Source organism: Nothobranchius furzeri, chromosome 2 (assembly GCF_043380555.1).
Source record: "Nothobranchius furzeri strain GRZ-AD chromosome 2, NfurGRZ-RIMD1, whole genome shotgun sequence".
Taxonomy (NCBI): Eukaryota; Metazoa; Chordata; class Actinopteri; order Cyprinodontiformes; family Nothobranchiidae; genus Nothobranchius; species Nothobranchius furzeri.
This window is the reverse complement of record NC_091742.1, coordinates 81,986,417-82,010,173: the sequence shown is the minus strand read 5'-3', so window position 1 is coordinate 82,010,173 and position 23,757 is coordinate 81,986,417. Positions and strand designations below refer to the sequence as shown.

Here is a 23,757-nt window from a genome sequence, read left to right as displayed (position 1 = left end):
CATCAAAGCTTAAACAACTGTAAAGCAATTTCCTGAAGAATTGATATCAATTGGAGACGCTGGGGATTGAACCCAGAACCTTATACATGCAAAGCATGCGCTCTACCACTGAGCTACATCCCCCTTTTCCATAAGGATATCAAACTACGTAAAGGAATATTCTGTTATTTGACCTAGCAGTGCCCAATTCCACCACATCACAGTATGCTAAGAATCACTTTAATGATCCTATTTTCCCTCCGATTTTGGTTTTTAGAAACTATGAGCTTCTATGAACTATTTGAAAAAGTCTGTTATTGCAATGTCGCACTAAGGACCATTAGGATAGTGCATCCCCACACCTGCCACCTTACTCTTGAAATACATTGCTAGTGATTTAAAGGGTGAGTCATCTCCTGGGTGGAGTCTCTATTTCACTCACTTTCAGCTAGCAAAATATACCTAAAGAAGGTGTAGATTAGTATTGGGAGAGAGGAGCACTGATGATAATTAGATGCAAGGATCTTGTCTATTCAGTTTACCTCATCACAGGTTAATCAACTGTAAAGCTATTTCCTGAAAAGTCGAGATTGAATGGAGATGCTGGGGATTGAACCCAGGACCTCATACATGCGAAGCATGCGCTCTACCACTGAGCTACATCCCCTTTTCCATTAAGGAAATCAAACTACGTAAAGGTATATTCTGTTATTCGACCTAGCACTGCCCAATTCCACCACATCACAGTACGCTAAGAATCACTTTAATGATCCCATTTTCTCTCCGATTTTGGTTTTTAGAAACTATGAGCTTCTATGAACTATTTGAAAAAGTCTGTTATTGCAATGTCACACCATTAGGATAGTGCACCCCCACACCTGCCACCTTACTCTTGAAATTCATTGCTAGTGATTTAAAAGGTGAGTCACCTCCTGGGTGGAGTCTCTATTTCACTCACTTTCTGCTAGCAAAATATACCTAAAGCAGGTGTAGATTGGTAACGGGAGAGACAGGAGCACTGCCGATAAGTAGATGCTAGGATCTTGTCTATTCAGTGTAGCTCATCACAGCTTAATCAAATGTAAAGTAATTTCCATAAGAATTGAGATCATTTGGAGATGCTGGGGATTGAACCCAGGACCTCATACATGCAAAGCATGCGCTCTACCACTGAGCTACATCCCCTTTTTCCATAAGGACATCTAACTACGTAAAGCAATATTCTGTTATTTAACCTAACACTGCCCAATTCCACCACATCACAGTATGCTAAGAATCACTTTAATGATCCCATTTTCCCTCCGATTTTGGTTTTTAGAAACTATGAGCTTCTATGAACTATTTGAAAAAGTCTGTTATTGCAATGTCACACCATAAGGATAGTGCATCCCCACACCTGCCACCTTACTCTTGAAATACATTGCTAGTGATTTAAAAGGTGAGTCACCTCCTGGGTGCAGTCTCTATTTCACTCACTTTCTGCTAGCAAAATATACCTATAGCAGGTGTAGATTGGTAACGGGAGAGAGAGGAGCACTGATGATAATTAGTTGCAAGGATCTTGTCTATTCAGTGTAGCTCATCACAGCTTAATCAACTGTAAAGCAATTTCCTGAAGAGTTTAGATTATTTGGAGATGCTGGGGATTGTACCCAGGACCTCTAAAATGCGAAACATGCGCTCTACCACTGAGCTACATCCCCTTTTTCCTTAACGATATCAAACTACGTAAAGGAATATTCTGTTATTTAACCTAGCAGTGCCCAATTCCACCACATCACAGTATGCTAAGAATCACTTTAATGATCCCATTTTCCCTCCGATTTTGGTTTTTAGAAACTATGAGCTTCTATGAACTATTTGAAAAAGTCTGTTATTGCAATGTCGCACTAAGGACCATTAGGATAGTGCATCCCCACACCTGCCACCTTACTCTTGAAATACATTGCTAGTGATTTAAAGGGTGAGTCATCTCCTGGGTGGAGTCTCTATTTCACTCACTTTCAGCTAGCAAAATATACCTAAAGAAGGTGTAGATTAGTGTCCGGAGAGAGGAGCACTGATGATGATTAGATGCAAGGATCTTGTCTATTCAGTGTAGCTCATCACAGATTAATCAACTGTAAAGCTATTCCCCAAAGAGTTAATTTGAATGGAGATGCTGGGGATTGAACCCAGGACCTCATACATGCAAAGCATGCGCTCTACCACTGAGCTAAATCCCCTTTTTCCTTAAGGAAGTCAAACTACGTAAAGAAATAGTCTATTTCACCTAGCACTGCCCAATTCCACCACATCACAGTACGCTAAGAATCACTTTAATGATCCCATTTTCCCTCCGATTTTGGTTTTTAGAAACTATGAGCTTCTATGAACTATTTGAAAAAGTCTGTTATTGCAATGTCACACCATTAGGATAGTGCACCCCCACACCTGCCACCTTACTCTTGAAATACATTGCTAGTGATTTAAAAGGTGAGTCACCTCCTGGGTGGAGTCTCTATTTCACTCACTTTCTGCTAGCAAAATATACCTAAAGCAGGTGTAGATTGGTAACGGGAGAGACAGGAGCACTGCCGATAAGTAGATGCAAGGATCTTGTCTATTCAGTGTAGCTCATCACAACTTAATCAACTGTAAAGCAATTTCCTGAAGAATTGAGATCAATTGGAGATGCTGGGGATTGAACCCAGGACCTCATACATGCAAAGCATGCGCTCTACCACTGAGCTACATCCCCTTTGTCCGTAAAGATATCAAACTACGTAAAGGAATATTCTGTTATTTAACCTAGCAGTGCCCAATTCCACCACATCACAGTATGCTGAGAATCACTTTAATGATCCCATTTTCCCTCCGATTTTGGTTTTTAGAAACTATGAGCTTCTATGAACTATTTGAAAAAGTCTGTTATTGCAATGTCGCACTAAGGACCATTAGGATAGTGCATCCCCACACCTGCCACCTTACTCTTGAAATACATTGCTAGTGATTTAAAGGGTGAGTTATCTCCTGGGTGGAGTCTCTATTTCATTCACTTTCAGCTAGCAAAATATACCTAAAGAAGGTGTAGATTAGTATTGGGAGAGAGGAGCACTGATGATAATTAGATGCAAGGATCTTGTCTATTCTGTTTACCTCATCACAGGTTAATCAACTGTAAAGATATTTCCTGAAGTGTTGAGATTAAATGGAGATGCTGGGGATTGAACCCAGGACCTCATACATGCAAAGCATGCGCTCTACCACTGAGCTACATCCCCTTTTCCCTTAAGGAAATCAAACTACGTAAAGCAATATTCTGTTATTCAACCTAGCACTGCCCAATTCCACCACATCACAGTACGCTAAGAATCACTTTAATGATCCCATTTTCCCTCCGATTTTGGTTTTTAGAAACTATGAGCTTCTATGAACTATTTGAAAAAGTCTGTTATTGCAATGTCGCACTAAGGACCATTAGGATAGTGCATCCCCACACCTGCCACCTTACTCTTGAAATACATTGCTAGTGATTTAAACAGTGAGTCATCTCCTGGGTGGAGTCTCTATTTCACTCACTTTCAGCTAGCAAAATATACCTAAAGAAGGTGTAGATTAGTGTCCGGAGAGAGGAGCACTGATGATGATTAGATGCAAGGATCTTGTCTATTCAGTGTAGCTCATCACAGATTAATCAACTGTAAAGCTATTCCCCAAAGAGTTAATTTGAATGGAGATGCTGGGGATTGAACCCAGGACCTCATACATGCAAAGCATGCGCTCTACCACTGAGCTAAATCCCCTTTTTCCTTAAGGAAGTCAAACTACGTAAAGAAATAGTCTATTTCACCTAGCACTGCCCAATTCCACCACATCACAGTACGCTAAGAATCACTTTAATGATCCCATTTTCCCTCCGATTTTGGTTTTTAGAAACTATGAGCTTCTATGAACTATTTGAAAAAGTCTGTTATTGCAATGTCACACCATTAGGATAGTGCACCCCCACACCTGCCACCTTACTCTTGAAATACATTGCTAGTGATTTAAAAGGTGAGTCACCTCCTGGGTGGAGTCTCTATTTCACTCACTTTCTGCTAGCAAAATATACCTAAAGCAGGTGTAGATTGGTAACGGGAGAGACAGGAGCACTGCCGATAAGTAGATGCAAGGATCTTGTCTATTCAGTGTAGCTCATCACAACTTAATCAACTGTAAAGCAATTTCCTGAAGAATTGAGATCAATTGGAGATGCTGGGGATTGAACCCAGGACCTCATACATGCAAAGCATGCGCTCTACCACTGAGCTACATCCCCTTTGTCCGTAAGGATATCAAACTACGTAAAGGAATATTCTGTTATTTAACCTAGCAGTGCCCAATTCCACCACATCACAGTATGCTGAGAATCACTTTAATGATCCCATTTTCCCTCCGATTTTGGTTTTTAGAAACTATGAGCTTCTATGAACTATTTGAAAAAGTCTGTTATTGCAATGTCGCACTAAGGACCATTAGGATAGTGCATCCCCACACCTGCCACCTTACTCTTGAAATACATTGCTAGTGATTTAAAGGGTGAGTTATCTCCTGGGTGGAGTCTCTATTTCATTCACTTTCAGCTAGCAAAATATACCTAAAGAAGGTGTAGATTAGTATTGGGAGAGAGGAGCACTGATGATAATTAGATGCAAGGATCTTGTCTATTCTGTTTACCTCATCACAGGTTAATCAACTGTAAAGATATTTCCTGAAGTGTTGAGATTAAATGGAGATGCTGGGGATTGAACCCAGGACCTCATACATGCAAAGCATGCGCTCTACCACTGAGCTACATCCCCTTTTCCCTTAAGGAAATCAAACTACGTAAAGCAATATTCTGTTATTCAACCTAGCACTGCCCAATTCCACCACATCACAGTACGCTAAGAATCACTTTAATGATCCCATTTTCCCTCCGATTTTGGTTTTTAGAAACTATGAGCTTCTATGAACTATTTGAAAAAGTCTGTTATTGCAATGTCGCACTAAGGACCATTAGGATAGTGCATCCCCACACCTGCCACCTTACTCTTGAAATACATTGCTAGTGATTTAAACAGTGAGTCATCTCCTGGGTGGAGTCTCTATTTCACTCACTTTCAGCTAGCAAAATATACCTAAAGAAGGTGTAGATTAGTGTCCGGAGAGAGGAGCACTGATGATGATTAGATGCAAGGATCTTGTCTATTCAGTGTAGCTCATCACAGATTAATCAACTGTAAAGCTATTCCCCAAAGAGTTAATTTGAATGGAGATGCTGGGGATTGAACCCAGGACCTCATACATGCAAAGCATGCGCTCTACCACTGAGCTAAATCCCCTTTTTCCTTAAGGAAGTCAAACTACGTAAAGAAATAGTAATTTCACCTAGCACTGCCCAATTCCACCACATCACAGTACGCTAAGAATCACTTTAATGATCCCATTTTCCCTCCGATTTTGGTTTTTAGAAACTATGAGCTTCTATGAACTATTTGAAAAAGTCTGTTATTGCAATGTCACACCATTAGGATAGTGCACCCCCACACCTGCCACCTTACTCTTGAAATACATTGCTAGTGATTTAAAAGGTGAGTCACCTCCTGGGTGGAGTCTCTATTTCACTCACTTTCTGCTAGCAAAATATACCTAAAGCAGGTGTAGATTGGTAACGGGAGAGACAGGAGCACTGCCGATAAGTAGATGCAAGGATCTTGTCTATTCAGTGTAGCTCATCACAACTTAATCAACTGTAAAGCAATTTCCTGAAGAATTGAGATCAATTGGAGATGCTGGGGATTGAACCCAGGACCTCATACATGCAAAGCATGCGCTCTACCACTGAGCTACATCCCCTTTGTCCGTAAGGATATCAAACTACGTAAAGGAATATTCTGTTATTTAACCTAGCAGTGCCCAATTCCACCACATCACAGTATGCTGAGAATCACTTTAATGATCCCATTTTCCCTCCGATTTTGGTTTTTAGAAACTATGAGCTTCTATGAACTATTTGAAAAAGTCTGTTATTGCAATGTCGCACTAAGGACCATTAGGATAGTGCATCCCCACACCTGCCACCTTACTCTTGAAATACATTGCTAGTGATTTAAAGGGTGAGTTATCTCCTGGGTGGAGTCTCTATTTCATTCACTTTCAGCTAGCAAAATATACCTAAAGAAGGTGTAGATTAGTATTGGGAGAGAGGAGCACTGATGATAATTAGATGCAAGGATCTTGTCTATTCTGTTTACCTCATCACAGGTTAATCAACTGTAAAGATATTTCCTGAAGTGTTGAGATTAAATGGAGATGCTGGGGATTGAACCCAGGACCTCATACATGCAAAGCATGCGCTCTACCACTGAGCTACATCCCCTTTTCCCTTAAGGAAATCAAACTACGTAAAGCAATATTCTGTTATTCAACCTAGCACTGCCCAATTCCACCACATCACAGTACGCTAAGAATCACTTTAATGATCCCATTTTCCCTCCGATTTTGGTTTTTAGAAACTATGAGCTTCTATGAACTATTTGAAAAAGTCTGTTATTGCAATGTCGCACTAAGGACCATTAGGATAGTGCATCCCCACACCTGCCACCTTACTCTTGAAATACATTGCTAGTGATTTAAACAGTGAGTCATCTCCTGGGTGGAGTCTCTATTTCACTCACTTTCAGCTAGCAAAATATACCTAAAGAAGGTGTAGATTAGTGTCCGGAGAGAGGAGCACTGATGATGATTAGATGCAAGGATCTTGTCTATTCAGTGTAGCTCATCACAGATTAATCAACTGTAAAGCTATTCCCCAAAGAGTTAATTTGAATGGAGATGCTGGGGATTGAACCCAGGACCTCATACATGCAAAGCATGCGCTCTACCACTGAGCTAAATCCCCTTTTTCCTTAAGGAAGTCAAACTACGTAAAGAAATAGTCTATTTCACCTAGCACTGCCCAATTCCACCACATCACAGTACGCTAAGAATCACTTTAATGATCCCATTTTCCCTCCGATTTTGGTTTTTAGAAACTATGAGCTTCTATGAACTATTTGAAAAAGTCTGTTATTGCAATGTCACACCATTAGGATAGTGCACCCCCACACCTGCCACCTTACTCTTGAAATACATTGCTAGTGATTTAAAAGGTGAGTCACCTCCTGGGTGGAGTCTCTATTTCACTCACTTTCTGCTAGCAAAATATACCTAAAGCAGGTGTAGATTGGTAACGGGAGAGACAGGAGCACTGCCGATAAGTAGATGCAAGGATCTTGTCTATTCAGTGTAGCTCATCACAACTTAATCAACTGTAAATCAATTTCCTGAAGAATTGAGATCAATTGGAGATGCTGGGGATTGAACCCAGGACCTCATACATGCAAAGCATGCGCTCTACCACTGAGCTACATCCCCTTTTTCCATAAGGATATCAAACTACGTAAAGGAATATTCTGTTATTTAACCTAGCAGTGCCCAGTTCCACCACATCACAGTATGCTAAGAATCACTTTAATGATCCCATTTTACCTCCGATTTTGGTTTTTAGAAACTATGAGCTTCTATGAACTATTTGAAAAAGTCTGTTATTGCAATGTCGCACTAAGGACCATTAGGATAGTGCATCCCCACACCTGCCACCTTACTCTTGAAATACATTGCTAGTGATTTAAAGGGTGAGTTATCTCCTGGGTGGAGTCTCTATTTCATTCACTTTCAGCTAGCAAAATATACCTAAAGAAGGTGTAGATTAGTATTGGGAGAGAGGAGCACTGATGATAATTAGATGCAAGGATCTTGTCTATTCTGTTTACCTCATCACAGGTTAATCAACTGTAAAGATATTTCCTGAAGTGTTGAGATTAAATGGAGATGCTGGGGATTGAACCCAGGACCTCATACATGCAAAGCATGCGCTCTACCACTGAGCTACATCCCCTTTTCCCTTAAGGAAATCAAACTACGTAAAGGAATATTCTGTTATTCAACCTAGCACTGCCCAATTCCACCACATCACAGTACGCTAAGAATCACTTTAATGATCCCATTTTCCCTCCGATTTTGGTTTTTAGAAACTATGAGCTCCTATGAACTATTTGAAAAAGTCTGTTATTGCAATGTCACACCATTAGGATAGTGCACCCCCACACCTGCCACCTTACTCTTGAAATACATTGCTAGTGATTTAAAAGGTGAGTCACCTCCTGGGTGGAGTCTCTATTTCACTCACTTTCTGCTAGCAAAATATACCTAAAGCAGGTGTAGATTGGTAACGGGAGAGACAGGAGCACTACCGATAAGTAGATGCAATGATCTTGTCTATTCAGTGTAGCTCATCACAGGTTAATCAACTGTAAAGCAATTTCCTGAAGAATTGAAATCAATTGGAGATGCTGGGGATTGAACCCAGGACCTCATACATGCGAGGCATGCGCTCTACCACTGAGCTACATCCCCTTTACCCTTAAGGAAATCAAACTACGTAAAGGAATATTCTGTTATTCAACCTAGCAGTGCCCAATTCCACCACATCACAGTATGCTAAGAATCACTTTAATGATCCCATTTTCCCTCCGATTTTGGTTTTTAGAAACTATGAGCTTCCTTGAACTATTTGAAAAAGTCTGTTATTGCAATGTCGCACTAAGGACCATTAGGATAGTGCATCCCCACACCTGCCACCTTACTCTTGAAATACATTGCTAGTGATTTAAAGGGTGAGTCATCTCCTGGGTGGAGTCTCTATTTCACTCACTTTCTGCTAGCAAAATATACCTAAAGAAGGTGTAGATTAGTGTCCGGAGAGTGGAGCACTGATGATGATTAGATGCAAGGATCTTGTCTATTCAGTGTAGCTCATCACAGATTAATCAACTGTAAAGCTATTCCCCAAAGAGTTAATTTGAATGGAGATGCTGGGGATTGAACCCAGGACCTCATACATGCAAAGCATGCGCTCTACCACTGAGCTAAATCCCCTTTTTCCTTAAGGAAGTCAAACTACGTAAAGAAATAGTCTATTTCACCTAGCACTGCCCAATTCCACCACATCACAGTACGCTAAGAATCACTTTAATGATCCCATTTTCCCTCCGATTTTGGTTTTTAGAAACTATGAGCTTCTATGAACTATTTGAAAAAGTCTGTTATTGCAATGTCACACCATTAGGATAGTGCACCCCCACACCTGCCACCTTACTCTTGAAATACATTGCTAGTGATTTAAAAGGTGAGTCACCTCCTGGGTGGAGTCTCTATTTCACTCACTTTCTGCTAGCAAAATATACCTAAAGCAGGTGTAGATTGGTAACGGGAGAGACAGGAGCACTGCCGATAAGTAGATGCAAGGATCTTGTCTATTCAGTGTAGCTCATCACAACTTAATCAACTGTAAATCAATTTCCTGAAGAATTGAGATCAATTGGAGATGCTGGGGATTGAACCCAGGACCTCATACATGCAAAGCATGCGCTCTACCACTGAGCTACATCCCCTTTTTCCATAAGGATAACAAACTACGTAAAGGAATATTCTGTTATTTAACCTAGCAGTGCCCAGTTCCACCACATCACAGTATGCTAAGAATCACTTTAATGATCCCATTTTACCTCCGATTTTGGTTTTTAGAAACTATGAGCTTCTATGAACTATTTGAAAAAGTCTGTTATTGCAATGTCGCACTAAGGACCATTAGGATAGTGCATCCCCACACCTGCCACCTTACTCTTGAAATACATTGCTAGTGATTTAAAGGGTGAGTTATCTCCTGGGTGGAGTCTCTATTTCATTCACTTTCAGCTAGCAAAATATACCTAAAGAAGGTGTAGATTAGTATTGGGAGAGAGGAGCACTGATGATAATTAGATGCAAGGATCTTGTCTATTCTGTTTACCTCATCACAGGTTAATCAACTGTAAAGATATTTCCTGAAGTGTTGAGATTAAATGGAGATGCTGGGGATTGAACCCAGGACCTCATACATGCAAAGCATGCGCTCTACCACTGAGCTACATCCCCTTTTCCCTTAAGGAAATCAAACTACGTAAAGGAATATTCTGTTATTCAACCTAGCACTGCCCAATTCCACCACATCACAGTACGCTAAGAATCACTTTAATGATCCCATTTTCCCTCCGATTTTGGTTTTTAGAAACTATGAGCTCCTATGAACTATTTGAAAAAGTCTGTTATTGCAATGTCACACCATTAGGATAGTGCACCCCCACACCTGCCACCTTACTCTTGAAATACATTGCTAGTGATTTAAAAGGTGAGTCACCTCCTGGGTGGAGTCTCTATTTCACTCACTTTCTGCTAGCAAAATATACCTAAAGCAGGTGTAGATTGGTAACGGGAGAGACAGGAGCACTACCGATAAGTAGATGCAATGATCTTGTCTATTCAGTGTAGCTCATCACAGGTTAATCAACTGTAAAGCAATTTCCTGAAGAATTGAAATCAATTGGAGATGCTGGGGATTGAACCCAGGACCTCATACATGCGAGGCATGCGCTCTACCACTGAGCTACATCCCCTTTACCCTTAAGGAAATCAAACTACGTAAAGGAATATTCTGTTATTCAACCTAGCAGTGCCCAATTCCACCACATCACAGTATGCTAAGAATCACTTTAATGATCCCATTTTCCCTCCGATTTTGGTTTTTAGAAACTATGAGCTTCCTTGAACTATTTGAAAAAGTCTGTTATTGCAATGTCGCACTAAGGACCATTAGGATAGTGCATCCCCACACCTGCCACCTTACTCTTGAAATACATTGCTAGTGATTTAAAGGGTGAGTCATCTCCTGGGTGGAGTCTCTATTTCACTCACTTTCTGCTAGCAAAATATACCTAAAGAAGGTGTAGATTAGTGTCCGGAGAGTGGAGCACTGATGATAATTAGATGCAAGGATCTTGTCTATTCAGTGTAGCTCATCACAGATTAATCAACTGTAAAGCTATTCCCCAAAGAGTTAATTTGAATGGAGATGCTGGGGATTGAACCCAGGACCTCATACATGCAAAGCATGTGCTCTACCACTGAGCTACATCCCCTTTTTCCTTGAGGAAGTCAAACTACGTAAAGGAATAGTCTATTTCACCTAGCACTGCCCAATTCCAACACATCACAGTACGCTAAGAATCACTTTAATGATCCCATTTTCCCTCCGATTTTGGTTTTTAGAAACTATGAGCTTCTATGAACTATTTGAAAAAGTCTGTTATTGCAATGTCGCACTAAGGACCATTAGGATAGTGCATCCCCACACCTGCCACCTTACTCTTGAAATACATTGCTAGTGATTTAAAGGGTGAGTCATCTCCTGGGTGGAGTCTCTATTTCACTCACTTTCTGCTAGCAAAATATACCTAAAGAAGGTGTAGATTAGTGTCCAGAGAGTGGAGCACGGACGATAATTAGATGCAAGGATCTTGTCTATTCAGTGTAGCTCATCACAGATTAATCAACTGTAAAGCTATTCCCCAAAGAGTTAAAATTTATGGAGATGCTGGGGATTGAACCGAGGACCTCATACATGCAAAGCATGCGCTCTACCACGGACCTACATCCCCTTTTTCCTTAAGGAAGTCAAACTACGTAAAGGAATAGTCTATTTCACCTAGCACTGCCCAATTCAACCACATCACAGTACGCTAAGAATCACTTTAATGATCCCATTTTACCTCCGATTTTGGTTTTTAGAAACTATGAGCTTCTATGAACTATTTGAAAAAGTCTGTTATTGCAATGTCGCACTAAGGACCATTAGGATAGTGCATCCCCACACCTGCCACCTTACTCTTGAAATACATTGCTAGTGATTTAAAAGGTGAGTCACCTCCTGGGTGGAGTTTCTATTTCACTCACTTTCTGCTAGCAAAATATACCTATAGCAGGTGTAGATTGGTAACGGGAGAGAGAGGAGCACTGATGATAATTAGTTGCAAGGATCTTGTCTATTCAGTGTAGCTCATCACAGCTTAATCAACTGTAAACCAATTTCCTGAAGAGTTTAGATCATTTGGAAATGCTGGGGATTGTACCCAGGACCTCTAAAATGCGAAACATGCGCTCTACCACTGAGCTACATCCCCTTTTTCCATAAGGATATCAAACTACGTAAAGGAATATTCTGTTATTTAACCTAGCAGTGCCCAATTCCACCACATCACATTATGCTAAGAATCACTTTAATGATCCCATTTTCCCTCCGATTTTGGTTTTTAGAAACTATAAGCTTCTATGAACTATTTGAAAAAGTCTGTTATTGCAATGTCGCACTAAGGACCATTAGGATAGTGCATCCCCACACCTGCCACCTTACTCTTGAAATACATTGCTAGTGATTTAAAGGGTGAGTCATCTCCTGGGTGGAGTCTATTTCACTCACTTTCAGCTAGCAAAATATACCTAAAGAAGGTGTAGATTAGTGTCCGGAGAGAGGAGCACTGATGATCATTAGATGCAAGGATCTTGTCTATTCAGTGTAGCTCATCACAGATTAATCAACTGTAAAGCTATTCCCCAAAGAGTTAATTTAATTGAGAAGCTGGGGATTGAACCCAGGACCTTATACATGCAAAGCATGCGCTCTACCACTGAGCTACATCCCCCTTTTCCATAAAGATATCAAACTACGTAAAGGAATATTCTGTTATTTAACCTAGCAGTGCCCAATTCCACCACATCACAGTATGCTAAGAATCACTTTAATGATCCTATTTTCCCTCCGATTTTGGTTTTTAGAAACTATGAGCTTCTATGAACTATTTGAAAAAGTCTGTTATTGCAATGTCGCACTAAGGACCATTAGGATAGTGCATCCCCACACCTGCCACCTTACTCTTGAAATACATTGCTAGTGATTTAAAGGGTGAGTCATCTCCTGGGTGGAGTCTCTATTTCACTCACTTTCAGCTAGCAAAATATACCTAAAGAAGGTGTAGATTAGTATTGGGAGAGAGGAGCACTGATGATAATTAGATGCAAGGATCTTGTCTATTCAGTTTACCTCATCACAGGTTAATCAACTGTAAAGCTATTTCCTGAAAAGTTGAGATTGAATGGAGATGCTGGGTATTGAACCCAGGACCTCATACATGCGAAGCATGCGCTCTACCACTGAGCTACATCCCCTTTTCCATTAAGGAAATCAAACTACGTAAAGGAATATTCTGTCATTCGACCTAGCACTGCCCAATTCCACCACATCACAGTACGCTAAGAATCACTTTAATGATCCCATTTTCTCTCCGATTTTGGTTTTTAGAAACTATGAGCTTCTATGAACTATTTGAAAAAGTCTGTTATTGCAATGTCACACCATTAGGATAGTGCACCCCCACACCTGCCACCTTACTCTTGAAATTCATTGCTAGTGATTTAAAAGGTGAGTCACCTCCTGGGTGGAGTCTCTATTTCACTCACTTTCTGCTAGCAAAATATACCTAAAGCAGGTGTAGATTGGTAACGGGAGAGACAGGAGCACTGCCGATAAGTAGATGCAAGGATCTTGTCTATTCAGTGTAGCTCATCACAGATTAATCAACTGTAAAGCTATTCCCCAAAGAGTTAATTTTAATTGAGATGCTGGGGATTGAACCCAGGACCTCATACATGCAAAGCATGCGCTCTACCACTGAGGTACATCCCCTTTTTCCTTAAGGAAGTCAAACTACGTAAAGAAATAGTCTATTTCACCTAGCACTGCCCAATTCCACCACATCACAGTACGCTAAGAATCACTTTAATGATGCCATTTTCCCTCCGATTTTGGTTTTTAGAAACTATGAGCTTCTATGAACTATTTGAAAAAGTCTGTTATTGCAATGTCACACCATTAGGATAGTGCATCCCCACACCTGCCACCTTACTCTTGAAATACATTGCTAGTGATTTAAAAGGTGAGTCACCTCCTGGGTGGAGTCTCTATTTCACTCACTTTCTGCTAGCAAAATATACCTAAAGCAGGTGTAGATTGGTAATGGGAGAGACAGGAGCACTGCCGATAAGTAGATGCAAGGATCTTGTCTATTCAGTGTAGCTCATCAAAGCTTAAACAACTGTAAAGCAATTTCCTGAAGAATTGATATCAATTGGAGAAGCTGGGGATTGAACCCAGGACCTTATACATGCAAAGCATGCGCTCTACCACTGAGCTACATCCCCCTTTTCCATAAAGATATCAAACTACGTAAAGGAATATTCTGTTATTTAACCTAGCAGTGCCCAATTCCACCACATCACAGTATGCTAAGAATCACTTTAATGATCCTATTTTCCCTCCGATTTTGGTTTTTAGAAACTATGAGCTTCTATGAACTATTTGAAAAAGTCTGTTATTGCAATGTCGCACTAAGGACCATTAGGATAGTGCATCCCCACACCTGCCACCTTACTCTTGAAATACATTGCTAGTGATTTAAAGGGTGAGTCATCTCCTGGGTGGAGTCTCTATTTCACTCACTTTCAGCTAGCAAAATATACCTAAAGAAGGTGTAGATTAGTATTGGGAGAGAGGAGCACTGATGATAATTAGATGCAAGGATCTTGTCTATTCAGTTTACCTCATCACAGGTTAATCAACTGTAAAGCTATTTCCTGAAAAGTTGAGATTGAATGGAGATGCTGGGTATTGAACCCAGGACCTCATACATGCGAAGCATGCGCTCTACCACTGAGCTACATCCCCTTTTCCATTAAGGAAATCAAACTACGTAAAGGAATATTCTGTCATTCGACCTAGCACTGCCCAATTCCACCACATCACAGTACGCTAAGAATCACTTTAATGATCCCATTTTCTCTCCGATTTTGGTTTTTAGAAACTATGAGCTTCTATGAACTATTTGAAAAAGTCTGTTATTGCAATGTCACACCATTAGGATAGTGCACCCCCACACCTGCCACCTTACTCTTGAAATTCATTGCTAGTGATTTAAAAGGTGAGTCACCTCCTGGGTGGAGTCTCTATTTCACTCACTTTCTGCTAGCAAAATATACCTAAAGCAGGTGTAGATTGGTAACGGGAGAGACAGGAGCACTGCCGATAAGTAGATGCAAGGATCTTGTCTATTCAGTGTAGCTCATCACAGCTTAATCAAATGTAAAGTAATTTCCATAAGAATTGAGATCATTTGGAGATGCTGGGGATTGAACCCAGGACCTCATACATGCAAAGCATGCGCTCTACCACTGAGCTACATCCCCTTTTTCCATAAGGATATCAAACTACGTAAAGGAATATTCTGTTATTTAACCTAACACTGCCCAATTCCACCACATCACAGTATGCTAAGAATCACTTTAATGATCCCATTTTCCCTCCGATTTTGGTTTTTAGAAACTATGAGCTTCTATGAACTATTTGAAAAAGTCTGTTATTGCAATATCACACCATAAGGATAGTGCATCCCCACACCTGCCACCTTACTCTTGAAATACATTGCTAGTGATTTAAAAGGTGAGTCACCTCCTGGGTGGAGTCTCTATTTCACTCACTTTCTGCTAGCAAAATATACCTATAGCAGGTGTAGATTGGTAACGGGAGAGAGAGGAGCACTGATGATAATTAGTTGCAAGGATCTTGTCTATTCAGTGTAGCTCATCACAGCTTAATCAACTGTAAAGCAATTTCCTGAAGAGTTTAGATTATTTGGAGATGCTGGGGATTGTACCCAGGACCTCTAAAATGCGAAACATGCGCTCTACCACTGAGCTACATCCCCTTTTTCCTTAACGATATCAAACTACGTAAAGGAATATTCTGTTATTTAACCTAGCAGTGCCCAATTCCACCACATCACAGTATGCTAAGAATCACTTTAATGATCCCATTTTCCCTCCGATTTTGGTTTTTAGAAACTATGAGCTTCTATGAACTATTTGAAAAAGTCTGTTATTGCAATGTCGCACTAAGGACCATTAGGATAGTGCATCCCCACACCTGCCACCTTACTCTTGAAATACATTGCTAGTGATTTAAAGGGTGAGTCATCTCCTGGGTGGAGTCTCTATTTCACTCACTTTCAGCTAGCAAAATATACCTAAAGAAGGTGTAGATTAGTGTCCGGAGAGAGGAGCACTGATGATGATTAGATGCAAGGATCTTGTCTATTCAGTGTAGCTCATCACAGCTTAAACAACTGTATAGCAATTTCCTGAAGAATTGATATCAATTGGAGACGCTGGGGATTGAACCCAGGACCTCATACATGCAAAGCATGCTCTCTACCACTGAGCTACATCCCCTTTTTCCATAAGGATATCAAACTACGTAAAGGAATTCTCTGTTATTTAACCTAGCAGTGCCCAATTCCACCACATCAAAGTATGCTAAGAATCACTTTAATGATCCTATTTTCCCTCCGATTTTGGTTTTTAGAAACTATGAGCTTCTATGAACTATTTGAAAAAGTCTGTTATTGCAATGTCGCACTAAGGACCATTAGGATAGTGCATCCCCACACTTGCCACCTTACTCTTGAAATACATTGCTAGTGATTTAAACAGTGAGTCATCTCCGTGGTGGAGTCTCTATTTCACTCACTTTCAGCTAGCAAACTATACCTATAGAAGGTGTAGATTAGTGTCTGGAGAGAGGAGCACTGATGATGATTAGATGCAAGGATCTTGTCTATTCAGTGTAGCTCATCACAGATTAAACAACTGTATAGCAATTTCCTGAAGAATCGATATCAATTGGAAACGCTGGGGATTGAACCCAGGACCTCATACATGCAAAGCATGCTCTCTACCACTGAGCTACATCCCCTCTTTCCATAAGGATATCAAACTACGTAAAGGAATTCTCTGTTATTTAACCTAGCAGTGCCCAATTCCACCACATCAAAGTATGCTAAGAATCACTTTAATGATCCTATTTTCCCTCCGATTTTGGTTTTTAGAAACTATGAGCTTCTATGAACTATTTGAAAAAGTCTGTTATTGCAATGTCGCACTAAGGACCATTAGGATAGTGCATCCCCACACCTGCCACCTTACTCTTGAAATACATTGCTAGTGATTTAAACAGTGAGTCATCTTCTGGGTGGAGTCTCTATTTCACTCACTTTCAGCTAGCAAAATATACCTATAGAAGGTGTAGATTAGTCTCTGGAGAGAGGAGCACTGATGATGATTAGATGCAAGGATCTTGTCTATTCAGTGTAGCTCATCACAGATTAATCAACTGTAAAGCTATTCCCCAAAGAGTTAATTTGAATGGAGATGCTGGGGATTGAACCCAGGACCTCATACATGCAAAGCATGCGCTCTACCACTGAGCTAAATCCCCTTTTTCCTTAAGGAAGTCAAACTACGTAAAGAAATAGTCTATTTCACCTAGCACTGCCCAATTCCACCACATCACAGTACGCTAAGAATCACTTTAATGATCCCATTTTCCCTCCGATTTTGGTTTTTAGAAACTATGAGCTTCTATGAACTATTTGAAAAAGTCTGTTATTGCAATGTCACACCATTAGGATAGTGCACCCCCACACCTGCCACCTTACTCTTGAAATACATTGCTAGTGATTTAAAAGGTGAGTCACCTCCTGGGTGGAGTCTCTATTTCACTCACTTTCTGATAGCAAAATATACCTTAAGCAGGTGTAGATTGGTAACGGGAGAGACAGGATTACTGCTGATAAGTAGATGCAAGGATCTTGTCTATTCAGTGTAGCTCATCACAGCTTAATCAACTGTAAAGCAATTTCCTGAAGAATTGAGATCAATTGGAGATGCTGGGGATTGAACCCAGGACCTCATACATGCAAAGCATGCACTCTACCACTGAGCTACATCCCCTTTTTCCATAAGGATATCAAACTACGTAAAGGAATATTCTGTTATTTAACCTAGCAGTGCCCAATTCCACCACATCACAGTATGCTAAGAATCACTTTAATGATCCCATTTTACCTCCGATTTTGGTTTTTAGAAACTATGAGCTTCTATGAACTATTTGAAAAAGTCTGTTATTGCAATGTCGCACTAAGGACCATTAGGATAGTGCATCCCCACACCTGCCACCTTACTCTTGAAATACATTGCTAGTGATTTAAAGGGTGAGTTATCTCCTGGGTGGAGTCTCTATTTCATTCACTTTCAGCTAGCAAAATATACCTAAAGAAGGTGTAGATTAGTATTGGGAGAGAGGAGCACTGATGATAATTAGATGCAAGGATCTTGTCTATTCTGTTTACCTCATCACAGGTTAATCAACTGTAAAGATATTTCCTGAAGTGTTAAGATTAAATGGAGATGCTGGGGATTGAACCCAGGACCTCATACATGCAAAGCATGCGCTCTACCACTGAGCTACATCCCCTTTTCCCTTAAGGAAATCAAACTACGTAAAGGAATATTCTGTTATTCAACCTAGCACTGCCCAATTCCACCACATCACAGTACGCTAAGAATCACTTTAATGATCCCATTTTCCCTCCGATTTTGGTTTTTAGAAACTATGAGCTCCTATGAACTATTTGAAAAAGTCTGTTATTGCAATGTCACACCATTAGGATAGTGCACCCCCACACCTGCCACCTTACTCTTGAAATACATTGCTAGTGATTTAAAAGGTGAGTCACCTCCTGGGTGGAGTCTCTATTTCACTCACTTTCTGCTAGCAAAATATACCTAAAGCAGGTGTAGATTGGTAACGGGAGAGACAGGAGCACTGCCGATAAGTAGATGCAATGATCTTGTCTATTCAGTGTAGCTCATCACAGGTTAATCAACTGTAAAGCAATTTCCTGAAGAATTGAAATCAATTGGAGATGCTGGGGATTGAACCCAGGACCTCATACATGCGAAGCATGCGCTCTACCACTGAGCTACATCCCCTTTTCCCTTAAGGAAATCAAACTACGTAAAGGAATATTCTGTTATTCAACCTAGCAGTGCCCAATTCCACCACATCACAGTATGCTAAGAATCACTTTAATGATCCCATTTTCCCTCCGATTTTGGTTTTTAGAAACTATGAGCTTCCTTGAACTATTTGAAAAAGTCTGTTATTGCAATGTCGCACTAAGGACCATTAGGATAGTGCATCCCCACACCTGCCACCTTACTCTTGAAATACATTGCTAGTGATTTAAAGGGTGAGTCATCTCCTGGGTGGAGTCTCTATTTCACTCACTTTCAGCTAGCAAAATATACCTAAAGAAGGTGTAGATTAGTGTCCGGAGAGTGGAGCACTGATGATAATTAGATGCAAGGATCTTGTCTATTCAGTGTAGCTCATCACAGATTAATCAACTGTAAAGCTATTCCCCAAAGAGTTAATTTGAATGGAGATGCTGGGGATTGAACCCAGGACCTCATACATGCAAAGCATGCTCTCTACCACTGAGCTACATCCCCTTTTTCCTTAAGGAAATCAAACTACGTAAAGGAATAGTCTATTTCACCTAGCACTGCCCAATTCCACCACATCACAGTACGCTAAGAATCACTTTAATGATCCCATTTTCCCTCCGATTTTGGTTTTTAGAAACTATGAGCTTCTATAAACTATTTGGAAAAAGTCTGTTATTGCAATGTCACACCATTAGGATAGTGCATCCCCACACCTGCCACCTTACTCTTGAAATACATTGCTAGTGATTTAAAAGGTGAGTCACCTCCTGGGTGGAGTCTCTATTTCACTCACTTTCTGCTAGCAAAATATACCTAAAGCAGGTGTAGATTGGTAACGGGAGAGACAGGAGCACTGCCGATAAGTAGATGCAAGGATCTTGTCTATTCAGTGTAGCTCATCACAGCTTAATAAACTGTAAAGCAATTTCCTGAAGAATTGAGATCAATTGGAGATGCTGGGGATTGAACCCTGGACCTCATACATGCAAAGCATGCGCTCTACCACTGAGCTACATCCCCTTTTTCCATAAGGATATCAAACTACGTAAAGGAATATTCTGTTATTTAACCTAGCAGTGCCCAATTCCACCACATCACAGTATGCTGAGAATCACTTTAATGATCCCATTTTCCCTCCGATTTTGGTTTTTAGAAACTATGAGCTTCTATGAACTATTTGAAAAAGTCTGTTATTGCAATAACACACTAAGGACCATTAGGATAGTGCATCCCCACACCTGCCACCTTACTCTTGAAATACATTGCTAGTGATTTAAAGGGTGAGTTATCTCCTGGGTGGAGTCTCTATTTCATTCACTTTCAGCTAGCAAAATATACCTAAAGAAGGTGTAGATTAGTATTGGGAGAGAGGAGCACTGATGATAATTAGATGCAAGGATCTTGTCTATTCTGTTTACCTCATCACAGGTTAATCAACTGTAAAGCTATTTCCTGAAGTTTTGAGATTAAATGGAGATGCTGGGGATTGAACCCAGGACCTCATACATGCGAAGCATGCGCTCTACCACTGAGCTACATCCCCTTTTCCCTTAAGGAAGTCAAACTACGTAAAGGAATATTCTGTTATTCAACCTAGCACTGCCCAATTCCACCACATCGCAGTACGCTAAGAATCACTTTAATGATCCCATTTTCCCTCCGATTTTGGTTTTTAGAAACTATGAGCTCCTATGAACTATTTGAAAAAGTCTGTTATTGCAATGTCACACCATTAGGATAGTGCACCCCCACACCTGCCACCTTACTCTTGAAATACATTGCTAGTGATTTAAAAGGTGAGTCGCCTCCTGGGAGGAGTCTCTATTTCACTCACTTTCTGCTAGCAAAATATACCTAAAGCAGGTGTAGATTGGTAACGGGAGAGACAGGAGCACTGCCGATAAGTAGATGCAATGATCTTGTCTATTCAGTGTAGCTCATCACACGTTAATCAACTGTAAAGCAATTTCCTGAAGAATTGAAATCAATTTGAGATGCTGGGGATTGAACCCATGACCTTATACATGCGAAGCATGCGCTCTACCACTGAGCTACATCCCCTTTTCCCTTAAGGAAATCAAACTACGTAAAGGAATATTCTGTTATTCAACCTAGCAGTGCCCAATTCCACCACATCACAGTATGCTAAGAATCACTTTAATGATCCCATTTTCCCTCCGATTTTGGTTTTTAGAAACTATGAGCTTCCTTGAACTATTTGAAAAAGTCTGTTATTGCAATGTCGCACTAAGGACCATTAGGATAGTGCATCCCCACACCTGCCACCTTACTCTTGAAATACATTGCTAGTGATTTAAAGGGTGAGTCATCTCCTGGGTGGAGTCTCTATTTCACTCACTTTCTGCTAGCAAAATATACCTAAAGGAGGTGTAGATTAGTGTCCGGAGAGTGGAGCACTGATGATAATTAGATGCAAGGATCTTGTCTATTCAGTGTAGCTCATCACAGATTAATCAACTGTAAAGCTATTCCCCAAAGAGTTAATTTGAATGGAGATGCTGGGGATTGAACCCAGGACCTCATACATGCAAAGCATACGCGCTACCACTGAGCTACATCCCCTTTTTCCTTAAGGAGGTCAAACTATGTAAAGGAATAGTCTATTTCACCTAGCACTGCCCAATTCCACCACATCACAGTACGCTAAGAATCACTTTAATGATCCCATTTTCCCTCCGATTTTGGTTTTTAGAAACTATGAGCTTCTATAAACTATTTGGAAAAAGTCTGTTATTGCAATGTCACACCATTAGGATAGTGCATCCCCACACCTGCCACCTTACTCTTGAAATACATTGCTAGTGATTTAAAAGGTGAGTCACCTCCTGGGTGGAGTCTCTATTTCACTCACTTTCTGCTAGCAAAATATACCTAAAGCAGGTGTAGATTGGTAACGGGAGATGCAAGGATCTTGTCTATTCAGTGTAGCTCATCACAGCTTAATCAACTGTAAAGAAATTTCCTGAAGAATTGATATCAATTGGAGATGCTGGGGATTGAACCCAGGACCTCATACATGCAAAGCATGCGCTCTACCACTGAGCTACATCCCCTTTTTCCATAAGGATATCAAACTACGTAAAGGAATATTCTGTTATTTAACCTAGCAGTGCCCAATTCCACCACATCACAGTATGCTAAGAATCACTTTAATGATCCCATTTTCCCTCCGATTTTGGTTTTTAGAAACTATGAGCTTCTATGAACTATTTGAAAAAGTCTGTTATTGCAATGTCGCACTAAGGACCATTAGGATAGTGCATCCCCACACCTGCCACCTTACTCTTGAAATACATTGCTAGTGATTTAAAGGGTGAGTTATCTCCTGGGTGGAGTCTCTATTTCATTCACTTTCAGCTAGCAAAATATACCTAAAGAAGGTGTAGATTAGTATTGGGAGAGAGGAGCACTGATGATAATTAGATGCAAGGATCTTGTCTATTCTGTTTACCTCATCACAGGTTAATCAACTGTAAAGATATTTCCTGAAGTGTTGAGATTGAATGGAGATGCTGGGGATTGAACCCAGGACCTCATACATGCGAAGCATGCGCTCTACCACTGAGCTACATCCCCTTTTCCATAAGGAAATCAAACTACGTAAAGGAATATTCTGTTATTCAACCTAGCACTGCCCAATTCCACCACATCACAGTACGCTAAGAATCACTTTAATGATCCCATTTTCCCTCCGATTTTGGTTTTTAGAAACTATGAGCTCCTATGAACTATTTGAAAACGTCTGTTATTGCAATGTCACACCATTAGGATAGTGCACCCCCACACCTGCCACCTTACTCTTGAAATACATTGCTAGTGATTTAAAAGGTGAGTCACCTCCTGGGTGGAGTCTCTATTTCACTCACTTTCTGCTAGCAAAATATACCTAAAGCAGGTGTAGATTGGTAACGGGAGAGACAGGAGCACTGCCGATAAGTAGATGCAATGATCTTGTCTATTCAGTGTAGCTCATCACAGGTTAATCAACTGTAAAGCAATTTCCTGAAGAATTGAAATCAATTGGAGATGCTGGGGGTTGAACCCAGGACCTCATACATGCGAAGCATGCGCTCTACCACTGAGCTACATCCCCTTTTCCCTGGATATCAAACTACGTAAATGAATATTCTGTTATTCAACCTAGCAGTGCCCAATTCCACCACATCACAGTATGCTAAGAATCACTTTAATGATCCCATTTTCCCTCCGATTTTGGTTTTTAGAAACTATGAGCTTCCTTGAACTATTTGAAAAAGTCTGTTATTGCAATGTCGCACTAAGGACCATTAGGATAGTGCATCCCCACACCTGCCACCTTACTCTTGAAATACATTGCTAGTGATTTAAAGGGTGAGTCATCTCCTGGGTGGAGTCTCTATTTCACTCACTTTCTGCTAGCAAAATATACCTAAAGAAGGTGTAGATTAGTGTCCGGAGAGTGGAGCACTGATGATAATTAGATGCAAGGATCTTGTCTATTCAGTGTAGCTCATCACAGATTAATCAACTGTAAAGCTATTCCCCAAAGAGTTAATTTGAATGGAGATGCTGGGGGTTGAACCCAGGACCTCATACATGCAAAGCATGCGCTCTACCACTGAGCTACATCCCCTTTTTCCTTAAGGAAATCAAACTACGTAAAGGAATAGTCTATTTCACCTAGCACTGCCCAATTCCACCACATCACAGTACGCTAAGAATCACTTTAATGATCCCATTTTCCCTCCGATTTTGGTTTTTAGAAACTATGAGCTTCTATAAACTATTTGGAAAAAGTCTGTTATTGCAATGTCACACCATTAGGATAGTGCATCCCCACACCTGCCACCTTACTCTTGAAATACATTGCTAGTGATTTAAAAGGTGAGTCACCTCCTGGGT

General features: G+C 40.5%; 1 protein-coding gene and 42 non-coding genes across 45 annotated transcripts in view; 1 reads left to right on the top strand and 42 right to left on the bottom strand.

Annotated features, from left to right (window-relative positions):
* Window positions 1-23,757, top strand: part of m1ap (meiosis 1 associated protein) — a 175,017-nt gene that overhangs the window by 59,072 nt on the left and 92,188 nt on the right. The gene's annotated exons all lie outside the window — the stretch shown is intronic.
* On the bottom strand, window positions 52-123 carry trnaa-ugc (transfer RNA alanine (anticodon UGC)). The gene has a single exon. It is a non-coding gene; the product is annotated as a tRNA-Ala (tRNA).
* On the bottom strand, window positions 575-646 carry trnaa-cgc (transfer RNA alanine (anticodon CGC)). Its single transcript has one exon. It is a non-coding gene; the product is annotated as a tRNA-Ala (tRNA).
* Window positions 1,093-1,164, bottom strand: trnaa-cgc (transfer RNA alanine (anticodon CGC)). Its single transcript has one exon. It is a non-coding gene; the product is annotated as a tRNA-Ala (tRNA).
* trnaa-ugc (transfer RNA alanine (anticodon UGC)) lies at window positions 2,133-2,204 on the bottom strand. The gene has a single exon. It is a non-coding gene; the product is annotated as a tRNA-Ala (tRNA).
* trnaa-cgc (transfer RNA alanine (anticodon CGC)) lies at window positions 2,648-2,719 on the bottom strand. The gene has a single exon. It is a non-coding gene; the product is annotated as a tRNA-Ala (tRNA).
* On the bottom strand, window positions 3,171-3,242 carry trnaa-cgc (transfer RNA alanine (anticodon CGC)). Its single transcript has one exon. It is a non-coding gene; the product is annotated as a tRNA-Ala (tRNA).
* Window positions 3,693-3,764, bottom strand: trnaa-ugc (transfer RNA alanine (anticodon UGC)). Its single transcript has one exon. It is a non-coding gene; the product is annotated as a tRNA-Ala (tRNA).
* Window positions 4,208-4,279, bottom strand: trnaa-ugc (transfer RNA alanine (anticodon UGC)). The gene has a single exon. It is a non-coding gene; the product is annotated as a tRNA-Ala (tRNA).
* Window positions 4,731-4,802, bottom strand: trnaa-ugc (transfer RNA alanine (anticodon UGC)). The gene has a single exon. It is a non-coding gene; the product is annotated as a tRNA-Ala (tRNA).
* Window positions 5,253-5,324, bottom strand: trnaa-ugc (transfer RNA alanine (anticodon UGC)). Its single transcript has one exon. It is a non-coding gene; the product is annotated as a tRNA-Ala (tRNA).
* trnaa-ugc (transfer RNA alanine (anticodon UGC)) lies at window positions 5,767-5,838 on the bottom strand. Its single transcript has one exon. It is a non-coding gene; the product is annotated as a tRNA-Ala (tRNA).
* On the bottom strand, window positions 6,290-6,361 carry trnaa-ugc (transfer RNA alanine (anticodon UGC)). Its single transcript has one exon. It is a non-coding gene; the product is annotated as a tRNA-Ala (tRNA).
* On the bottom strand, window positions 6,812-6,883 carry trnaa-ugc (transfer RNA alanine (anticodon UGC)). Its single transcript has one exon. It is a non-coding gene; the product is annotated as a tRNA-Ala (tRNA).
* trnaa-ugc (transfer RNA alanine (anticodon UGC)) lies at window positions 7,327-7,398 on the bottom strand. The gene has a single exon. It is a non-coding gene; the product is annotated as a tRNA-Ala (tRNA).
* Window positions 7,850-7,921, bottom strand: trnaa-ugc (transfer RNA alanine (anticodon UGC)). Its single transcript has one exon. It is a non-coding gene; the product is annotated as a tRNA-Ala (tRNA).
* On the bottom strand, window positions 8,368-8,439 carry trnaa-ugc (transfer RNA alanine (anticodon UGC)). The gene has a single exon. It is a non-coding gene; the product is annotated as a tRNA-Ala (tRNA).
* Window positions 8,890-8,961, bottom strand: trnaa-ugc (transfer RNA alanine (anticodon UGC)). The gene has a single exon. It is a non-coding gene; the product is annotated as a tRNA-Ala (tRNA).
* Window positions 9,405-9,476, bottom strand: trnaa-ugc (transfer RNA alanine (anticodon UGC)). Its single transcript has one exon. It is a non-coding gene; the product is annotated as a tRNA-Ala (tRNA).
* Window positions 9,928-9,999, bottom strand: trnaa-ugc (transfer RNA alanine (anticodon UGC)). Its single transcript has one exon. It is a non-coding gene; the product is annotated as a tRNA-Ala (tRNA).
* trnaa-ugc (transfer RNA alanine (anticodon UGC)) lies at window positions 10,446-10,517 on the bottom strand. Its single transcript has one exon. It is a non-coding gene; the product is annotated as a tRNA-Ala (tRNA).
* Window positions 10,968-11,039, bottom strand: trnaa-cgc (transfer RNA alanine (anticodon CGC)). The gene has a single exon. It is a non-coding gene; the product is annotated as a tRNA-Ala (tRNA).
* Window positions 12,528-12,599, bottom strand: trnaa-ugc (transfer RNA alanine (anticodon UGC)). The gene has a single exon. It is a non-coding gene; the product is annotated as a tRNA-Ala (tRNA).
* On the bottom strand, window positions 13,051-13,122 carry trnaa-ugc (transfer RNA alanine (anticodon UGC)). Its single transcript has one exon. It is a non-coding gene; the product is annotated as a tRNA-Ala (tRNA).
* Window positions 13,568-13,639, bottom strand: trnaa-cgc (transfer RNA alanine (anticodon CGC)). The gene has a single exon. It is a non-coding gene; the product is annotated as a tRNA-Ala (tRNA).
* On the bottom strand, window positions 14,083-14,154 carry trnaa-cgc (transfer RNA alanine (anticodon CGC)). The gene has a single exon. It is a non-coding gene; the product is annotated as a tRNA-Ala (tRNA).
* Window positions 14,606-14,677, bottom strand: trnaa-ugc (transfer RNA alanine (anticodon UGC)). The gene has a single exon. It is a non-coding gene; the product is annotated as a tRNA-Ala (tRNA).
* Window positions 15,124-15,195, bottom strand: trnaa-ugc (transfer RNA alanine (anticodon UGC)). Its single transcript has one exon. It is a non-coding gene; the product is annotated as a tRNA-Ala (tRNA).
* Window positions 16,165-16,236, bottom strand: trnaa-ugc (transfer RNA alanine (anticodon UGC)). The gene has a single exon. It is a non-coding gene; the product is annotated as a tRNA-Ala (tRNA).
* trnaa-ugc (transfer RNA alanine (anticodon UGC)) lies at window positions 16,688-16,759 on the bottom strand. Its single transcript has one exon. It is a non-coding gene; the product is annotated as a tRNA-Ala (tRNA).
* trnaa-cgc (transfer RNA alanine (anticodon CGC)) lies at window positions 17,210-17,281 on the bottom strand. Its single transcript has one exon. It is a non-coding gene; the product is annotated as a tRNA-Ala (tRNA).
* On the bottom strand, window positions 17,725-17,796 carry trnaa-ugc (transfer RNA alanine (anticodon UGC)). Its single transcript has one exon. It is a non-coding gene; the product is annotated as a tRNA-Ala (tRNA).
* On the bottom strand, window positions 18,248-18,319 carry trnaa-ugc (transfer RNA alanine (anticodon UGC)). The gene has a single exon. It is a non-coding gene; the product is annotated as a tRNA-Ala (tRNA).
* trnaa-ugc (transfer RNA alanine (anticodon UGC)) lies at window positions 18,766-18,837 on the bottom strand. Its single transcript has one exon. It is a non-coding gene; the product is annotated as a tRNA-Ala (tRNA).
* Window positions 19,288-19,359, bottom strand: trnaa-cgc (transfer RNA alanine (anticodon CGC)). Its single transcript has one exon. It is a non-coding gene; the product is annotated as a tRNA-Ala (tRNA).
* Window positions 19,804-19,875, bottom strand: trnaa-cgc (transfer RNA alanine (anticodon CGC)). Its single transcript has one exon. It is a non-coding gene; the product is annotated as a tRNA-Ala (tRNA).
* trnaa-cgc (transfer RNA alanine (anticodon CGC)) lies at window positions 20,327-20,398 on the bottom strand. Its single transcript has one exon. It is a non-coding gene; the product is annotated as a tRNA-Ala (tRNA).
* trnaa-ugc (transfer RNA alanine (anticodon UGC)) lies at window positions 20,845-20,916 on the bottom strand. Its single transcript has one exon. It is a non-coding gene; the product is annotated as a tRNA-Ala (tRNA).
* On the bottom strand, window positions 21,367-21,438 carry trnaa-ugc (transfer RNA alanine (anticodon UGC)). Its single transcript has one exon. It is a non-coding gene; the product is annotated as a tRNA-Ala (tRNA).
* On the bottom strand, window positions 21,858-21,929 carry trnaa-cgc (transfer RNA alanine (anticodon CGC)). Its single transcript has one exon. It is a non-coding gene; the product is annotated as a tRNA-Ala (tRNA).
* Window positions 22,381-22,452, bottom strand: trnaa-cgc (transfer RNA alanine (anticodon CGC)). Its single transcript has one exon. It is a non-coding gene; the product is annotated as a tRNA-Ala (tRNA).
* On the bottom strand, window positions 22,898-22,969 carry trnaa-ugc (transfer RNA alanine (anticodon UGC)). Its single transcript has one exon. It is a non-coding gene; the product is annotated as a tRNA-Ala (tRNA).
* On the bottom strand, window positions 23,417-23,488 carry trnaa-ugc (transfer RNA alanine (anticodon UGC)). The gene has a single exon. It is a non-coding gene; the product is annotated as a tRNA-Ala (tRNA).